Below are 15,819 nucleotides of genomic sequence, written 5' to 3' on the forward strand. Positions count from 1 at the left end.
TTATATTTGATGAACTCTAAGTGTATCAGGATTTCATAACACAAACTTCAAATCAACAAGAAAACAGCTGCAGAACATGTGAATCAAAATACATTCAATAACATGTGGACTTCAAGGATAGCGTAAAGACACTAAAGAGAAACTAGGCAACGACAGGTTTCAAAATCTTTAAAATGGTCATTATTCCCTCTATAAACAAGTACTTTTCAATAATCCAAATTGTAACTTTTGAACCACCAATTCTATATTTGGATATTTTCTAATATATTTGGTTTTCTGCAAACACTGTCCAATGGGTATATAGTACTGCAGCAACTGTAAGCCCCTGCTTACATGTTTGTACCGAGTAGGAGATGCTCTGTATGTTATTGTACATCTGTATAACAACAATAAAGGGATTCTATTCTATTCCAGCTTCCTGGATGAAACATTCAGGATTATATACACTGCAGGCCCAGAAATCAGAGCTACCGCATCAGATCCAAGTGTGACATCAGCTGCACTCTTTACAGGAGACTCCAGCTGAACTCTGTGGAGCCTGATCTCAAGGTGTTTAAGTCTGACCCTGAAACCAGAAGAGGATCTTTCTGTCTCTTCAGATCCATTGTGATCCAGTGATTTCAGTCCTGCATGATCACGCTGATGTTTGCACAGAGCAGATAATGAAGTGAATGATTTTGCACATTGGTAACAGTGAAACAGTTTATTTACAGCGTGGGATCGTTTGTATTTGGAATTTGAACTGAGATTCCTGAAGCTCTTGTCATACTGGTCACAGCTGAAATTCTCTTCCAGTGTGTTTGTTCATGTTTGCTACGACCAGATGATTGCGAGAAGCTTCTGTCACAGTGTCTGCACTTGTATGGTTTCTCTCCGGTGTGGACTCGTTTATGCACTTTAAGGTCACCTGGAGTGGTGAAGGATGACCCGCACTGGTCACAGACGTGCTTTCTGACCCCACTGTGAATGACTTCATGGTTTTTTAATTGACTCGGTGTGGGGAAGCCTCTCCCACATTCTTTGCAGTAGTTCATTTTGTCTCCAGTGTGTCTACGTTGATGTATTGTTAGGCTCCATTGATTACTGAACATTTTTCCACAAAGGTCACAGTGAAAGTTTTTCCCACCACCACAGTGATGACAGGGTCGAGAACTGGATCCATCTGTGCCGCTCTGCTTCTAAACAAAGACACAGAGACGGTGTAAGTCAGCGAATTCCTTCAACATTTTTATCCTGAACATCGCCTGAAATAAAGAGCATCTCTGCCCACATCCAATACATTTTACTGTTTACATTATAACGCTCAGCTTACTGGACAAAATAGACTCTTCATTTGTAAGTAATCTACCTAATGGGAATGGTTAAACACCTAGATGCTCTACTCTGGATGCTGCAAGATACTAACCCCAAGCTGCTCTCCGATTTATCCATTGGAGTGTGAATGTTAGATAGAAAGGGGAGGAGCTTTTAAAACGTTACTTTTTCCATCATCAGGAGTTTCAATAGATTTGTGTCAGATTTGACTGAATATTCTGTACATGAAGTTTTCATGTCTTATTTAGCTTTGAACCATTGTATACTTCCCTTTGTTTGCCTTATATGACCTATTGTGCAGAAATTTGGGCGCGCGCGCACACGCGCGCACACACACACACACACACACACACACACACACACACACACACACACACACACACACACACACACACACACACACTTTTTAAATTGCAAAAACGAGCTATTGGAATAATAAATAAAGTTGGATTTAAGGAGTCCACCAACCAGTTTTTGTAGGATCATCTATGTTAAAATTCATGGACATTATACATTCTAAAACTTTAGAAATAATGTATCTAGTGATGAAAAAGAATGTTCCAATTTGTATTTTAAGTATGTTTAAACTAAGAGATGGAAAATATGATTTGAGGGGGTCTTATAAGTTTGAAATACCTAAAGTGAGAACCAATGTTACGTATAGATGTGTGTCAGTTTTGGGAGTGAAATTGAATACTTGAATGGACATTTCAGTTACTGTATGATTGACTACTTTTATGTAAAACGATAATCTGTGTTCTCCAATAGTTGATTCTGTTCATCTGGACATAATGTTTCTCCCAAGAAACGTTTCATCACTCATCCAAATGACTTCTTCAGTCTCAGCTGACTGCAGGTTTCCCCAATCTTATAAACATACATTTGCATAATGACTGAAAACAGCCCACTGAGGAACAAATGGGCTGGGAGGTCAGTTCCTTAATCTTAATTATGCAAAGTCTCATGACCATTGATCAACAACCACTGATCAAAGACCACTGATCAATGGCCATGAGTACCATTCACAGAGAGTTGGGGAATGGCTGCAATCACAGCATTGTAAGATGGTGACAGATGTACCCTTAGGCCCCCTCTTTGATTCAGAGATGGTCTGTCCCTTTTCACGTAAATGGCCTCCTTGACTCCACCCTCAAACCAGCGTTCCTCCCTGTCCAAGATGTGTACATCCTCATCCTTGAAAGAGTGTCCACTGGCCTGTAGGTGTAAATAGACCAGAGGTTGTTTGGTTTCCCCGATGTATAAATCCTGGCAGTCCTCCTGGCGCTTAACAGCGTACACTATGTTACTCTGTTTGTGTCGGGGGACCCGATCCTTGGAGCGGACCAATTTTTTGTGCAGCGTGTTTTGGGGTTTAAAAGCCACAGAGACCCGGTGTTTAGAAAAAAATGTGTCTCAACTGCTCCGATACTCCTGACACATATGGGATCACTACAGGTTTTCGCTTAGGCAGCGGTTGTCCTTCTCTCCTGGATCAGCTGGAGCTTTCTTTAGGTGCTTTTCCAGCTTTGACAAAAGTCCAGCTGGGATAAACACATTTACTCAATGCATTCTTTGGTACATCTTTCGCCATCTTACAATGCTGTGATTGCAGCCATTCCCCAACTCTCTGTGAATGGTACTCATGGCCATTGATCAGTGGTCTTTGATCAGCGGGTTTTGGTCAGTGGTTGTTGATCAATGGTGATGAGAATTTGCATAATTAAGATTAAGGAACTGACCTCCCAGCCCATTTTTCCTTCAGTGGGCTGGTTTCAGTCATTATGCAAATGTGCTGTTTATAAGATTGGGGAAACCTGCAGTCAGCTGAGACTGAAGACGTCACTCGGAAGAGTGACGAAACGTTTGTCCCACAAAACGCTACGTCCAGATGGACAGAATCAACTTTTTGGAGATTTACCTTCCTGGATGATTGAGAATGCATCAAGACAATAACCTGTGTTGTTGTTGACCAAAATAAATTTCACTTCACTTTTGAAAATTAAACTACATTCATTTAATACTTCAAAATAACTGCAACTGTAAAAATATAAATACATACCTCACAGTAACTGCACTTGTAGAGTCTCTTTCTGGTGTGAATTTTTTGGTGTTTTTTCAGCGAACGTGGCTCTTTAAAAGCCTTCTCACACAGGTCACATTTGTAAGGTCTCTCCTCAGTGTGGGTAAACATGTGGCTCTCTAAATCTTTTGAGTTCACAAAGACTTTTCCACACTGATCACAGCAGTAAACATCATTTTTGGTGTGAATGCGCCGGTGAACATTTCGGTGCCCTGACTGGGTGAAGGTTTTTCCACAAATGTCACAACCGTATGGCTTGATTCCAGAGTGAACAACTTGATGAATTCGTAAGTACCTACTGTGAGCAAAGGCTTTACCACAGTGATCACAGCTGTATGCTTTAACTCCACTGTGGATGACTTGGTGTGATTTTAAGCTTCCATCCTGGGTAAAAGACTTTCCACACAATTCACAGCTGTAAGGTTTAACTCCACTGTGGATGACTTGGTGTGTTTTTAGGCGTTCAGCCCGGGTAAAAGATTTTCCACACAACTCACAGTTGTGTTTTTTCTCTCTCTTTCTTCTGTGAGGTTTGTCGGCCTCCTGAGAGCGCTGACTTCTGGCTCCATGTTGGTCCTGCAGTGACAGAGATACAAACAGAAGCAGTGTGTGAAATACAGTCGTGGAACAAACTGAAACTCCATTCAGGGTTTATATGCCGTTTTCAGTGTCAAATTCAAGCACTTTAAGCACTTTCAAGGTCCCTTTTCAAGCTTTTCCAGCACCCCCTCCCCCCCCCCCCCCAAAGAAAAAGAATGCGAATTTTAATTCTCATCACCTCAGTAAGACCATGTGGGAATAAAAAAAAAATCATCCTAGGTGAACTTAAACACCTTTGTAACCCCTTTGTTAAGACATAGAAAAACGCACCACACAAAAATACTGCAAAAGGAACGGTCGCCTTATATACATAGTGTATAAACTCAAAATGCACATTTCACTTACAACTAAAGATGTGAAAATGTGAATAAACCAACTTGTTAGAGATATTCTTCTGTTGAAAAAACAGAAAAAATAAAAGAAAGAAATAAGTCTTATCAGTGGATAATGATGCTTCTTTCCTGTGTGACAAAAAAAAAAAAAAAAAAAAATAGGAGACAGATGTTTGTTTCTCGCCCTATGACAGCTGGGATAGGCTCCAGCGCCCCCCGGGACCCTGAAAAAGTATAAGCGGAAGCGAATGGATGGATGGATGTTTTTTTTTAAGTTCATTTCCAATAAAACAGTTTTATTGCTAGCTACATTGCTGTCTGTATTATTGCTAAAGTCCTAAATGATTACCTTTAAAGCGTTTGTGCTAATAACATCATGTACAGTCACACAGGCATGGAGAACAGCACTGACTGGGAGAGGCGTTAAATAGATCACATAGTTCAATTCAACATATTCAACAAGACTTGAAGAATGCACAAGCATTTACTTAAAATCTTTTTAATTTATCATCTGTGATGTTATTATGTACAAGTCCAATGTATTTTGTTCATGTCCCCAAATAAACAGGCAGCCTTAAAGTATGAAATATTCATATACAAGTTACTTTAAAAAAAGTCATTAATTACTAATTACTTAGTCAATATTGTATTTAAAATACTTATCTAATTACTGTGTCAGAAAAGTAACTTAATTGCTAAATAAATAATTTAACTAAATACTTCTTAAAATCCCTATAAACCTTGAGTGGGCAAACAATAGAAATTAAACTCTTTAAACAATAAATAAAGTTTTTTAAAGACGGAGACTGTACAGTACGCAGAGGTAGCATCTCTTCCACAATGTAGCCTGCAATCATCTTTTTAAGCTCACCTTCAGACGCTTTCTGTGCTGCTGAAGTAAAATCAGGTTTTGCCTGCTTAGCAGGAGTTGCCGCGGTGTTATCCGTGGATGACGAACAAGAATCACCCAGAAGTGTTCGTCTATGCTCTCGTGTCAGGCGCTTCAGTAGATTACTCGTGCTATTAACAGCAGCCGATAGTTTTTTCTCCCCAGGACATAGCTTACATTTCACTGTAATGTTCTGGTCTGCTTGTTTCAGAAAAGTGAAGAGACGGGAATATGTCCATTTCATAAAACAGCCACTCGCTTCAGCCGAGTCCGACATCTTCCGCTTTAGAATACGACTGTGCAGCAAACTGGCGCGAAATGACGTGCACCTACACTACAGCGATTGAGTTTACTTCTACGTTTAGAAAACAAATTACTGAAATTAAATAATGATATTCAGCGAGTTTAATTATTTTACAATGTAACGAAAGTACATTTAACAGTAATTAGTTACTCTACTTTTTCAGTGGAAAAGTAATTTAATTACAGTAACGCATTACTTAGTAACGCATTACACCCAACACTGATAATTGACACACAAAAGAAAACAATGACTACACTACACACTAACTACACAAGATGACACACTAACTTGAGACTCCAAATACGGTAAAACGTCACAAATCTCTCACGTATCAAAACTCTCTCTCTCATTCACTGGTCATTCCTAAAACTTCCCCCTCTTCCCAAACAACCAGATGCCACATGTTGCCATATAATTTTTTGATTGGTTGAAATGGTATATTTTCCCACCAATAGGGAAGGAGTGCTTTTCCTTTTTTTCCCCAATCACAAGCAAAGCGTGTTTGCTAGTAGTGATGGGATTTCCGGCTCGGCTCACTAAAAAGAGACGGCTCTTTCGGCTCCCAACCTGCTCTTCAGGTTGTTTGATGGTTTAATTAATTTATTATTAACAAAAATATAAAATTGTGCAAAAAAAGAAAAAAAAAAAGAAAATTACTACAGTGGTTTTATTTATATATGTGGTGGCCCCTAGAGACAAGGCACGTACAAACTCCAAAACACATTTCTAGCGTTAACTGACCTTCCAAAACAGAGCTACCTAGATCACTTAAATTACACAATTGAAAGCATATGTGTATCGTGTGTGTATTTATACACAAATGCTCATATATATTCAAATAATAAAAAAATAAAAAAAAAAGTTCATTTACCTGTTTACCACACACCAAATCCCTTCCCTATGAATTCAAACAAGGATGGAAGAGATAAAGCTGCTGTTAACATCCAGCTGTGCACACAGTTTCAATAACAGTGTAACTGAGATATTTTTCCTCACCTTTTGAGTTGAAGTCATTGTTTCCTCTGAAGTGGCTGAGCTGAGTCCAAATGGCTGAAACACACAAAACGACGTATATATATATTTTTATTTATATATATATATATATATTTTTGTCAGGGATAAAATACATGTATATTCTTTCTATACATCTCTCATGCACACATACAGTTTGTAAAATCCTCGTCTGGATTCTAAAAATAACGTCTCTGTTAGGTTTTGTATTGTTAATTGTCATTTATGCTTAGAAACATCTACTTATATATGCTTAGAGTTTTATAATTAGTTGTAGATTGGTAGAGGCTTGATCCTTGATAGTCTGCAAACTTTGTGTGCATTAGAGAGCACGAGAGAGGTCGTACCTTGTCTTATTGTTTTACGGTAGGATTAACGTAGCTACGTCTGTTCTAGTCTAAGTGCTTTTTGTTTAGATGAACTGCAGGACTTCCTCACCGTGTTATCTAGGGTGAACCATCTAGGGTGAGGGGGAGGCTACCCTCTTCCTGACACACACACACACACACACACACACACACACACACACACACACACACACACACACACACACACACACACACACACACACACACACACACACACACACACACACACACAACACACACACACACACACACACACACACACACCTCTTTGTTTGTATGTAGACGTCATATGTTAATGAGGTCTCCCTCATGCATGAGTAACAAGAAGAACTTTGCCTACTTCGTGTCTTGCTTGCTGTGTAATTATATTGCCTTCAACGTTCCAGCGAATAGGTTCAAGCTACAAACCTATCAGTCTCTGTGAAGGTTCTCAGGCATCCAGATTGTGGTAATTTAAGGAGCTTACACTATGCCAGCCAAAAGACTCGATTTTGCCACATTTCCACAACTGCTGCCCATAGTGGAGCTCATCACAGCCAGGGAAACCACCATAAAGATTAATAAATTACCACAACCTAAATCAGAACAAATCAGGACCAAAGTCTCAGCCACTGCAGTGCAAAAGTTCCTACATCAAACCTTATAATACAAGAAGAGAAAGCAGTCACATCCCTGAGAAAAAGACAACTGTTGTTCGTAACACATTGGATTATCAAACAAAAATTACTACTCTCCTCAGTGGCAACAACAACAAAAAAAGTTTAGTTCCCTATGAATTCAAACATGGTGATAGAGATGGTTCTCACAAGCTAATCTGACTGTATAATGAACAGACAAAAAATGATCCCTGTTGTCAAATTCAAATTCAAATTTTATTTGTCACGTACACAGTCATACACAGTACGATATGTAGTGAAATGCTTGGACAACTGCTCGTGACCTAAAGAAAACAAAAAAGGAAAAGGCTATGAATAAGATAGGAAATAAATATGAAAAATTAAAAAGGGTAACTTTAACTAGGAAGGAATAAAATATAAATTAAGGTTAAAAATGAAATAACTGTACAACACAAATTAGAATGAAGGGTAAATTTAACTGGGAAGAATAAGATAAAGATAAATATATAAATTAAAGTTGAAAATAAAATAACTGTACAACAAAAGACACAATACACAATATAGAACTATATAAGAATGTATGAAGAAATCTAAATATAAATAAATATATACACAATAACAGCAGCTGTACAAGTATTAACCGGAAATGAAGAATATAGTGACCAGTGTTGTGCAAAACCAAAGTCCAGAAAGTCCAGTGTGTGTGTAAGAACTATATGTGTGGGTCAGTACTGTGTGGTGGTGTGATTGAGAGACCGTATCGCCTGCGGGAAGAAGCTCCTCCTCAGTCTCTCTGTGTTGGTCTTCAGGGAGCGGAATCGCTTTCCTGACCTCAACAGAGAGAACAGTCTGTTGTTGGGATGGCTGAGGTCCTTCACCATCTTCCTGGCCTTGGTCCAGCACCGCCTGCTGTAGATTGAGTGCAGGTCAGGGAGCTCGGAGCGGATGGTGCGCTCAGCTGACCGCACAACCCTCTGTAGAGCTCGTCTGTCCTGCATGGTGCTGTTCCCGAACCAGGTTAAGATGTTTCCCATCAGGATGCTCTCTATGGTGCACGAGTAAAAGTTCCTGAGCACCTTGGAGGGCAGTTGGAAGTCTCTCAAGCGTCTGAGGTGGTAGAGACGCTGTCGGGCCTTTTTCACCACGGTGTTGATGTGACAGGACCATGACAGGTCCTGCGTGATGTGAACTCCGAGGTATTTGAAGCTGTCCACTCTCTCCACTGGGCACTCGTTGATGACGGGGGTCTGGTAGTTCCTCTCCTGCTTAGTGCTGAAGTCCACTATCAGCTCCTTTGTCTTACTGACGTTTAGAAGGAGGTTGTTCCTCTGGCACCAGTTCTCCAGATTCCTAATCTCCTTCAGGTAGGCCGTCTCGTTGTTATCAGAGATCAGGCCCACCACGACGGTGTCGTCAGCAAACTTGATGATGGTGGTGGAGCTGGTAGTGGCCACACAGTCATATGTGTACAAAGAGTACAGCAGGGGGCTCAGAACACACCCCTGGGGGGCTCCAGTGCTGAGAGTGGTGGAGGCTGAGACATGTCCGCCCATCCTTACTGCCTGTGGTCTGCCAGTTAGGAAGTTGGTCTTCCTTTCACCCTCTACGCTGCAGACCTCTCCATCAACTCCCCATGCTGCCACCTACAGGTGAGGACTGTGATGAGCCCTCACCTGTATAGGTACCTGGGTGTTCACTTGAATAAACTGGACTGGAGCCACAACACTGCGGCTGAGGTCATTTGGAGTCCAGGGAGTGCTTCTAAAGACCTTGTATGACTCTGTGGTGGCATCTGTCATTTTTTACAGTGTTGCATGTTGGAGCAGCAGTTTATCGACAGATGAGAGGAAGAGGTTGGATAAACTCATCAGGAAGGCCAGCTCTGTTCTGGGATGCACCCTGGACCCAGTGCAGGTGGTGGAGACAGAAGGACTCTGGCCAAAATAACATCTCTGATGGACAGAGTCTCCCAGCCCATGCATGTAGATGTTGCTGCAGAGCTGCTTCAGTGCCAGACTGCTGCATCCTCGATGCATGAAGGAGTGTTTCTGCAGGTCCTTCCTCCCTGCAGTGTCAGACTGTACAATCAACACTGCTCCCAACAAACATAGATGTTTACATCAGCGCTGTAACTGCACTATTTTATCAATCGATTCAAACTACAACCCGGGTTTGCCTCTTATCTGTATTTAATTTTAGTAACTGTACAGTACTCTGTTTTTGGTAACTATTGTCCTTGAAGTAAATTTGTTAAAAAATTGTGTATGTTTCTGTTCTGTGTCCTGTTTGTTTGTATATGCGTTTTTCTTCCTACTGTTACAACCAAATTTCCCCTTGTGGGACAATTAAAGGATTATTCCATTCTATTCTAACAATGACTGGTTTTGGTCTTTACATTCCACATCGCTGGCATTGCATCTTTCAACATGTTTCCGGGTGGCAGTAATGAACTGAACAACATTTGAATCTGCTCCAGTTGCTATATGATAGTCAGTAGATCTGCTACAAACTGGAGATCATATGCAAGTTTTGCAAATTAAATCATGAATATTCCTAACTTAGCATTAAAAAGAAAGTTTTCTAACTCTCCTCCACACTCAAAAACAGATGACAAACCAACTGACACACCTGTGTCACTCACTTTCTTAAATCCACCCACTCTCACAGGGTCGACTCAATCACACTGGGTCTATTTATTACTAATCACAGTGTAACTAATCACTGTAAATTCACAGTAAATGCCATCTCCTTACAAATATTTATTAAACTGTATATAACTACCAACTCTCTTTGTGAATATAATTTGGCATTTCTTACTGATGTAAATAAATACATAATGATTTCATTCAGTTTAAAGGTTTATTTGCAAGACGCAAAAAGAGAAAAAATTGAAAGTTACAAATGTATTGTGTATGAAACAAATTCAAACGTCGGGAAGATGTGTGTAACAGGTTACTCTGGCTGTAGACTATGGCACTTGGCCACAGGTGGCGCTAGTTGACTCGACACCATTTGAGTGCACTAGTGATGGGAATTCCGACTCTTTTTAGAGAACTGGGTCTTTCAGCTCGACTCACTACAAAGATCCAGCTCTTTTGGCTCCCAACCAGCTCTTCATGTTGTTTTGTTGCTTTAATTAAACTATTATTAACAACAATATAAAATAATGCACAAAATGAATTACTAATTAAAAAAAAAAAAAAAAAGTAGTTTTACATATATGTTTATTAGGGCTGCCACAAACGATTATTCTGATAGTCGACTAGTCACCGATTATTTTTGCGATTAGTCGACTAATCAGATCATCATCCATTGGACGTAAAACGTACAGCTTATTGCACCAGCAGCATCTGCTCTTATATAACTATCATTAGCTTACAGCTTTAAGTGTTTCAGGTCTGTGCTAACTAAAAATAAAGACAAGATGATAGTTTACTGAATTTAAATGAAATTTCCAGATTGTTTCAGTGGAGTTTAATAAACTCAGCTGTCTGGTCCTTGCCATCTAAAATATAATAGGACACTGGAGTATATTGAGTTGTCTGGTTGATGTTTATTCAGCTGTGTAAAAACTATAACTTTAATCTCAGCCAAACCGATTTACTCAGGAACAAATAAAATACTGAAAAAAGCCAAACAATAACATGTTTAAGTTATCTAAGTGACTTATATATCATGTTTAACCTGAGTAACGAAAGACGGCGGTGGGTTTGAAAACGATTTGCCGGGAGTCCGGTGTTCTCACGGCTCTAGTGAGCCTTGAACCCGGGCTAGGTATTGACCTGTTGTGTAACAGACGTCTCCAAAAACGTCGGGACGCTTTTGAAAATATGTGGTGTCTTGATAAACTGAGCAGATATTTGAGGTTTACACAGCTACATTCTCGCCTGAAAATATGTTAAACGTTTATTTTGTGACCCAGAAAGTATAATAAGAGTAATATTAAAACTAAGTAGTTGCCGCTATTGTGGGAAACTGAGCAAGGCCATGCTATGAATTCTGCGACACAGCTTCTTCTTCTTCGGGGTTTAACGACAGCTGGCATCCTTATACATGCAGTGCTGCCATCTTCTGTTTCAGTCCGTTATTACACTTAAATCCTACTACTTATTCCTGCGTCTTTTGGGCTCTTACAAAGTCTCAAACGTCACGTCGACTATTAAGTCAGTCGTCAACGATTTTGATAGTCGACGTAATCGTGACTAGTCGACTAATCATGGCAGCCCTACTGATTATGATTTTATACATACATACATACATACACATATACATATATATATACATATACACACACATATACATATATATATACATATACACACACATATACATATATATATACATATACACACACATATATATATACACACACATATACATATATATATATATACACACACATATATATATATATATACACACACACATATATATATACACACACACACATATATACACACACACACACACATATATACACACACACACACACATATATACACACACACACACATATATATATATATATATATATATATATATATATATATATATATATATATATATATATATATATATATATATATATATATGTATGTATGTATGTGTGTATGCTAGAGACAACGCATGTACAAACTCCAAAACACATTTGTAGCATTAACTGAACTTCCAAAACAGAGCTACCTAGATCACTTTACACAATTGAAAGCATATGTGTATTATTTGTGTATTTATACACAAGCACTCACATATATTCAAATAATTAAAAATAAAATGTTCATTTGTGGGTTTTGATAATCGATTAAAATCGATTCTGGCTTGGATAACGTGATATCGATTCATTAAAATCCTGAATCGATTTTTTAATATAAATTTATTTTGCCCTCAGGTGAAACCTCACAAAATTTCAACAACCACCAAACAGCTAAAACAGGAAATGACAGCAGGTACACGGATTCTGCACAAAGACGTAAACACAAAGCGCGGACCGGTGGATCAGAATCAGTGAGATGTCGCCTTTCTCACCTGACGGCACGGACACGGTCGGGGCTGAAAGCCGACAGCTCGCTGATTCTAATGTTTCGGCGGGTCCGCGCTTTGTGTTCACGCCCTTTTTGCGCTGATTCTAAAGCTGCAGGTTTTATCTCTCACCAAACAATACTGACCGAACCAGCAGCAAAGGAGGTCCAAACTACGCTTCCCATAAACTTCGCCATGGATTCCCTCTTAGTTTTGCCGTTTTGCTTCCACCATGATAAAAATCACACTTCATGCACAGCTCTCTCTCTCTCTCTGTACTTCATTCCTTTCTAAAAATCTGTTTTCTGCATTATTGGCTTGCTTGTTACGCACAAGTCTACCGTTGTTTACAGCGCTGTCGGCCGCTGTTTTTTTTTTCCTTTTACTTACTTTCGAGCTTAGCGGTGTCTCTAATAAAACCGCTGTAAGGTCAGAGGTAATGTTCATGTGTTGATTAATGGTTTTCTTTTGTTTTTGACGTACTGCAGAATATTTTTATAAAATCCCAGGCCAGGAAAATCACCTTCATGTTTTTCTGTGTTTTATCTTCAGCTACTTTGACATAAAGGCCTCTGTTGTGACGCTCACACCTTTGATAAAGTTTTGCGAGTGTCAGCTTCCTTTTTATAGATACAAAAATATGTAAATGTACTGATCTGAATTAGAATATTTCTGACTGAAGCAAAATTTCCCAGATTCAAATAGAATCGAATCGTGGATCAAATCGATTCGGGACCTTGTGAATCGGAATCGAATCTAGAAATCAGTGATGATACCCAGCCCTAATTAAACCTAATTTAAAATATGAAAACAAAAAGAAGATGCACATTCTCTGTCATATGGACCTGCATGAATAAACTTTCTGAATCCTTTATCATCCGCAACTGAAAATAGTTGTGTATGATTACTATACCTTTCTAATGTGACGTTGTTGTCCCTGGCTCTCTTTCTCTCTTTCCCTCCAGCTCTGTTCCTGTGCTACTGCCTAACTACCGCCCTCCCCCCTCCTCCCAGTGCAAAGCACAGGCTCGTGTGCAGAGTGAAGCGGAAAAAAGTGTGTGAGAGAGGGTGAGAGAAAAAAAAAGAAGAAAAAAATCAACAACAACAACAACAACACGGCTCCCAATAAGGAGTCGGCTCGCATCGTTCACTTTAAAGGTCCGACTCTAAGAGCCGTTTCGTTCGCGACAGACACATCACTAGAGTGCACACATAGTAAACTGCACGCTTTAGTTGTGAAGCGAAAACACTGAAATCTGAGTAATAAATGGTACAAGAGTAGCGATAACGAAGACAAGATTCTCCATATCGTTTACTGTTGGTGTACCGTGAAGAGCATCATTGTGGTGACGTTTATTGTTTGCCGTTTTCGCGATCGCCTCGTGAGAATATCACAAGGTAAACGCGACATTTTAAAACACTTTGTGGTTCAACAGCAAGTAGACTAACGGATTGTGTTTGAGAGAACCTCAAAAATGTCACAGATAAAATATTTGGTGTTTTTGCTGGTTTTTCATCAGCGGCTCCTCAAAAGCATGTTTACCATACAGCTGTTCGACTTACGCCAGTTAATCTGGAACACCGGTTAGCTACGGTTAGCTTTTAGCCCAACATCGATCTCGGCTCGCTTGTCGCGCATCCACCTCGCGCACACAGTTTTCGACGGGCCGACGCTGAGACGCGGCGTCCTATCCCGTCTATTTGGAGCTCACAAAATGCCGCAGCAGCGCAGCATGTCTCCATCTAGCTGCGCTTGCTGGCGTTTTACTAAATCCAAACGTTTTGGTCGGCTATAGACGGTTTTTCTGTAGTTTCGACGGACTTTACAATTTTACATTAAACCAGAACTTAAATAGAAAAAGACGAAATAGCACCATGGTTTGGACCCTGCGACCCACCGCGCCGCTATCCAAAAAAACCAAAAAACACTGCAATACACTCTCTCACTCTCAACGTGTTCACAGACACCGAGGAGAGCAGCAGAAGACCTCATTCAGGAGCTAAACTCAACATGAACTGAACTCACAGTAAAGTTAGCTCGGTGTTTACCTTTAGATGAGCCCACAAACCGAGAGAAACTCCGCGATGAAGCTGCAACTCTTTCCAAACACAGGAAACAGATCAGGGAGCAGAGACCCACGTGGTTCACGCTGATCTCAGCTACGATCCAGAAGACAAGGGTGGGCAGATCGATGCAGTTATCGATCAGGACGTTGGTAGTGGTTTATGATCGATACTTTAGTTTTTTTCTTTCCTCTAAGGTCACTGCTTCATGAAAAAGCAGCTCTCTCTGCTCGACTACTCTGCTACTTTGCTCCGCCCCCTTCTTCCTGCTCTGCTTTAAATCGTTGCTGTGCGGTAACGTGACTTGGAAACTACATTTGGGCTACAGAGATGGAGGAGAATCGTGTGGAGATACTTTACTGCTGTAAATGCAAACGACAATCCAGTCAGAGGTCACTGACACTGACAGAGTCCTCTCAGAGAGTGAAAGAATATTCAGGTCGCTCATTTAGTGCTAAAAGTAAAGTTTCAGTTATGTCTCATGTTGGACCTTCATGGGCTGATTACCTATAAACTAAAAGCTAACATTAAAAGTAATGTCAGCTTTCGTGTCAATGTATAATTATTGTATTGGAATTTAATTAAAAAATTTCGGAATTCAAACTTTAATTGTTTTTATGTCCAAATAATGTAAACACTTCTTGTAAAAATCATTCTTATTGATGTAGCACATTTAAAACAACAGAAGTTGATCCAAAGTGTTTTTCAGACAAACACATTTACATTCCACATCTCCAAAGATCACAGTTTCAAAATGTGAAAAACTGTGAAAGCTGCATTGGTTGTTTTAATCAACACAACTGTACAAAAGGCCCCATAGTTATGGTTTTATTCTGTTCAGTTGTTAGTTCACCTGTAGTTTTTAGAGTGGCCAGTAGAGGTCACCCCACCGCTTTGTATGAGAGACTATGTCCAGGGAGAAACGTGGGCAAAGCACCTGAGCTTTTCTACTCCAGATTACCGGCAGAGAAGTGGTTATTCCGTGAGAAGTGTGCGTTAATGAGCAACGTAAGTTGGTGATGTGTGAGGATGTGATAATAAGATGTGTTTGGGACTGTAACCAAGGTTAGGGGGGAAATGACTATGTTTCTGTCTGTTCCGCTAGCGGGTGCTAAGCTAAGCTAACTTTCCTGCCGTGTGGTTGGGTATAGCTGTGTACCTGGTTAGCTCTCTCAGGGGGTCTATGTGTGAGTCGTGGGTAATATATGGCCTATGGTATTA

The 15,819-nt window shown here is 39.9% G+C and overlaps 1 pseudogene; it reads right to left on the reverse strand.

Annotated features, from left to right (window-relative positions):
• On the reverse strand, window positions 1–6,533 carry LOC113029631 (zinc finger protein 271-like; annotated as a pseudogene).
• Window positions 6,534–15,819: the final 9,286 nt, after the last annotated feature.

This window comes from Astatotilapia calliptera, chromosome 9, assembly GCF_900246225.1.
Source record: "Astatotilapia calliptera chromosome 9, fAstCal1.2, whole genome shotgun sequence".
Taxonomy (NCBI): domain Eukaryota; kingdom Metazoa; phylum Chordata; class Actinopteri; order Cichliformes; family Cichlidae; genus Astatotilapia; species Astatotilapia calliptera.